The sequence below is a fragment of the Equus quagga genome, chromosome 17, assembly GCF_021613505.1.
Source record: "Equus quagga isolate Etosha38 chromosome 17, UCLA_HA_Equagga_1.0, whole genome shotgun sequence".
Lineage (NCBI taxonomy): Eukaryota > Metazoa > Chordata > Mammalia > Perissodactyla > Equidae > Equus > Equus quagga.
In genome coordinates this window covers 40,374,988-40,380,261 of record NC_060283.1, presented here as the reverse complement: position 1 = coordinate 40,380,261, position 5,274 = coordinate 40,374,988, and positions in this window count along the sequence as shown.

Genomic DNA, 5,274 nt, shown 5'->3' with positions numbered 1-5,274 from the left:
GGGAGCGGGCTCCCTCACTGTGGATGGAAATTACAACACCTCTGGAGCACAAGTTTGGCAATAGCTAAGAAAATATAGAAGTTTATCCCTTTGGTCCTGCAACTTTACCTCCAGAAATTTATAGAAAAGAATAGTAGCTCAAATACACGAGATGAGTGTAAGAAGATACTAGTTATAGACTTGTTTGTAATAATGAAAAATTGAAGACAACCTAAATTTTTCGTATCTTAGCTCCTGAAACCAGAGTGGCCTGCATGCCTCCCAGAGCCATCTGGCTGAAGGACCACATATTGGTTGCTAACTGGCTTCCTCCAGGGCTGTGAGCTTCCCAGCACTCCCTGGCTGTGTTTGTACAAGGTCCAAAGAGCTCCTGTGTGTCCGAGAAGGTCCTGGGGCAGAAGCAGGAGATACAAGGTACGAGCCTGAGTTGGGACCCTTCCACCCTAGCTGTGGCTAGAATCAGAGTCAGGCCAAGGGGAGGAGACACAGGACCCCAAAGGCACCTGCTACCTCCATCAACGGGGAACGGGCAAAATAAAGGATGGGACATGCATACTAAGGAGTGCTGTGCGTGCATATGAAAGATGGAGGCTGATCCACACATGCTGGCCTGGAAAGGCATCCAGGCAAGATGTGTTGCCAAGAGAAACCTATAAGGAACATAGCAACAGGGAGGATTGGATCCCAGGCATGTCAATCGCTGGGTGGGTTTTTGTGCACAGAAAATTGTTGAAGAACATATGTTGAACAGGTAGCAGTGATCGTTTCTAGAAAATAGGATCACACGGGGCCAGCCCCATGGCCAAGTGGCTAAGTTTGCATCCTCCACTTCAGCGGCCCGGGGTTTCGCCCATTCGGATTCTGGGTGCAGACATGGCACCACTCATCAGGCCATCCTGAGGTGGCGTCCCACATAGCACAACCAGAGGCACTCACGACTAGAGTATACAACTAGGTACTGTGGGGCTTTGGGGAGAGGAAGAAGGGAAAAAAAAAAAAAAAAAGAAAAGAAGATTGGCAACCAATGTTAGCTCAGAGTTAATTTAAAAAAAAAAAAGGGATCACAAGCAACTTCACTTTCTAAGAAATACATTTTGGTGATGTTTATATTTTCAGCAATCAATGTGCGTTGCTTTTGTAATCATAAAGAAGAAAAAGTCAACTAAGTAGTTAAAGAAAACCTGGGGAGGGGCCGGCCCTGTGGCCAAGTGGTTAAGTTCACGCGCTCTGCTTTGGCAGCCCAGGGTTTCGCCGGTTTGAATCCTGGGTGCGGACGTGGCACCGCTCATAAGGCCATGCTGAGGCAGCTCCCACATGCCACAGCTGGAGGGACCCACAACTAAAACTACACAACTATGTACCAGGGGGCTTTGGGAGAAAAAGGAAAAATAAAATCTTTAAAAAAAAAAAAAGAAAACCTGGGGAAATCTGCTGAAATGGCTGTTGGCCAACTAAGGGAGGAGCAGATGAGATCTAGAACAAAGTTCCAGCCACAGGACCAGAAAGAGACCCAGGGCAGGGCACGCTCAGCCAGGAGAGGGGACAGATATTGGCATCAAGACAAGTATTGGGTGGTGGGGGGCCTCTCGGCAGGGAAGGGGGACACAGGAGACGGGATGTGGGGAGGGGGGTTTGATCACTATAGCCCACAGCTCCAGTAGACATCTGCAAATACAGCTCGTACACGCTGACAATTTCCTGAGCCTCTCTCTCTGCCTGAGGGCGTTCTTTAGCATGATAGTGTCTTCAGAATGTTCTGGTTTAGGCCAAAAATGCCAAGGACTTAACATCCCAGGAGGAACCCTACTGAGGGACTGGAGCTGGTGGATAAATGCCCATGTGTAGGCAGCCTCCAGGATGGCCCCCAATGATCCCTGCTTCCTGTGTGGTTCCCTCCCACATTAAACAGGGCTGAACTATGCAATAGGATATTCCAGAAATGACAGTGTGTGACATCCAAGACTAGATCATAAAAGCATTGCAGCTTCTGCCTTACTCTGTTTAGGGTCACTTGCTTTTGGTGGAAGCCAGCTGCTGTGTTACGAGGATGCTTAAGCAGCCCACGGGAGGTGTATGTGGTGAGGAACTAAGGATTCCTGCCAATAACCAGCAGTAACTTGTCAGGCAAGTGAGCGAGCCACCTTGGAAGCACATCCTGCAGCCCCAGTCAAGCTTTCAGATGATTCCAGCCCCATGAAAGACCCTGAGCCAGAACCACCCAGCTCAGCTGCTCCCAGATTCCTGATGCTCAGAAACAGTGTGATGTAATAAATGTTTATTGCTTTAAGCTGCTAAGTTTTGGAGTAATTCATAAGGTAGCAATAGCTAACTAATAGTTTCATAGGCTTCCGGTAGGAAGGTACAATGGTGTAGCCACTTTGGAAAACAGTTTGGCGGGTTTTCAGATGATCAAATATACACTTACCATATGACCCAGCAATTCCACTCCTACGTATGTACCCAGGAAATGAAAACATATGTTCACACAAAAACTTGTACATGAATGTTAATAGCAGCATTATTCACAATAGGCAAAAGGTGGAAACAGCCCAAATGTCCATCAATGGACAAATGGAGAAAGAAAACGTGGTCTATTCATACAAGGAAATATTATTTGGCCATAAAAAGGAAACATGTGCAGAACATGCTATAGTTTGAATGAACCTTGGAAAGTGAAAGACACCAGTCACAAAAATCCACATATTATATGATTCCATTTATATGAAATGTCCAGAATAGGCAAATCTTTAGAGACAGAGAGTAGACCAGTGGTTGCCTAGGCTGAAGTGGGGGGGATGAGGGGGTGGATAGGGGAGGTAGCTAAAGGGTATGGAATTTCTTTTTGAGGTTATGAAAATCTTCTAAAATTGACTATGGTGATGGTTGCACACATCTGTGAATACACTAAAAACCGTTGAATTATATGCTTTTAATGGGTGAATTATATGGTAGGTGAATTATATCTTAATAAAACTGTTTTAAAAAGCAGATAACTAATATACCACAGCTTCCTTGCTCCTTGGTGGGGCAACTCTGAGGCACGTTCCTCATTCTCTCAGAGGGTCCCCAGTAGGACTGAACCCCATTTTCCCGTTGCCGTAACTCACCCATTAACACACACCTTCCTTTCTTCCCTCTCTTCTTCGTCTCTCTTCTCCACCCCATGCCTTCTGGGATCACATCTCAAATAAACCACTTCACCCAACTCCTGTCTCGAGGTTTGTTTTCAACCAAAGCAATCATGTTCTTTGGGTTGAGGGTCGTGGTCCGCCGATGTAGGGTTGATCCGGAGCCCAGTTGATCTGCAGGCAACCCAGCTGGGGGGCCTGTACCCACTGGCTGACTGTCCAGGGTGAAGGCTTGAGCCGAAGTCCAGAACAGCCACAGAGCTGGCTTCCGTCCCCTCCCTGGCAGGAGCCTGGTGAGATTTGCACACATGCTGACACACACACACTCATTTGCAGGGCTGGGAGCAGTGGCGAGAATTGTTGAACAACCACGCCTGTCGCTGCCCTTGACCCCAGAGTCGGGCTGTGTGGGACGTGCTCGTTTTCCCTTGGGTTTATTCTGTGTGTTCCTGTGGCTTGGCGTCATCCAACCACACAAACCACCAAGACAGAGAAGCAGGAGGTGACGGAGGGCTGTGGGGGGCAGAGGTCAGCAGACTCTGTGGGAAGGGTCAGACCCTGCGCCTGTGATCTTGAGGACGGAGATCAAGGGGAGGCCAAGAATGCACAGCCAAGACTTGAAATTAGGGAACCAGGGACACCCTTGACGTCCCCAGGGAAGGGGACTCGTGCGGTCAGGCATCTCCTGCCCCGAGGCCCAAGTCAGTTTGGCCATGAACCTCACTGACTGTCACCGAGCACAGGCGGAGAGTCAAAGAGCAGAGCGGAGACGTCTGGGCGTGACCTGGCTTCTCACACAAGCCTCCGGAAGTTTATTCTTTCCCAAATTCAGGCCTGCTCAACCTCAGTCAAAGGCCCTCATCTCCATGCACAAGATGGTGGGTGGATGTTAATGCTCCAACATTCACACACAGGGTTGCCCAGAGCAACAGAACAGAAGAACCCCGGCTTAGCACCAAGATTTCATGTGTTGGTCCCAGAATAAGAACTTGGCTTTTATTTTTGATATATTTTACTGTGATAGTTAGTTTTATGTGTCAACTTGCTTAGGTTGTAATACCTAGTTATTTATTCAAACACGAATCTAAATGTGGCTGTGAAAGTATTTTGTCCGTGCAGTTAGCATCTACAGAAGTCGACTTTATCACCCTCCATCACATGGGTGGGCCTCACTCAATCAGTTGAAGGCCTAAGAGCAAAAACGGAGGCTTCTCAGAAAGGTTCTGTCTCAAGACAGCAGCATCAACTCCTACCTGAGCTTCCACCCTGCTCTGCAGATTTCAGACTCACCAGCGTGCACAATCACATGAGCCAATTCCTCAAAATAAAGTATATAGATATATACGCAATCTATCTCTATATTTAGCCTATTGGTTCTGTTTTTCTGGAGAACTCTGACAGTTACGTCTACCCTCAGTGGAAGGCAGGCCTGAGAGATGCTGAGCAGTGGGATATCAAGGACAGAGTCCACCATTCACGGGGCACGAGCGCCTCTCTGAGAAAGACAGCCCCCGAGGCCAGAGAGAAGCAGGTGGAACGTCTGCTGGAGCTCGCCTTGCTGCTCTGCACTCATAAAACGCGTCCTGCTGTTGGTTTAAACAAAATGGCCAGCAAATCAAAAATAACCCCCATAAAGCCATCCCAAGACAATGTGCAAGTGGAAAATTCCAGAAACCACTCAAAGGACTCACAGAGTCCAGGTCCCATAGCCAGCTCCCACATAAATCAGACCGGATCACGCCACCGCCTTGCTGGAAATCCTCCGAGACTCTGAGAATAAACCCAGGCTTAGCTCAGCCCGCAGCCCAGCCTCACCCACCTCTGCTACCCACCCTGGCACATGCCGTTTGCCCGGCTGGGGCTCCTTTTCCCTGGCTCTTTGCCTCACACCTTCTCACCCTTCAGGGATCTGACATGGCTTCCCTGGCCACCAACTCTGACATGCTCTCCCGCCCCCAAAACCTTCCACTACATGCCCTGTTTGTGCCCTTCGTGGAACTTACTGCAGTCTGGAATGACCTTCTTTGTTTGTTTTCTTGTTTATTATCTTTCTCCTCGTTCTGGTCTAGAAGTTCCAGGACAATGTGCCCATCTCATTCTCTTGTGTCTCCCCAATACGGGGTCACAGGGGCAGCACCTGATACGT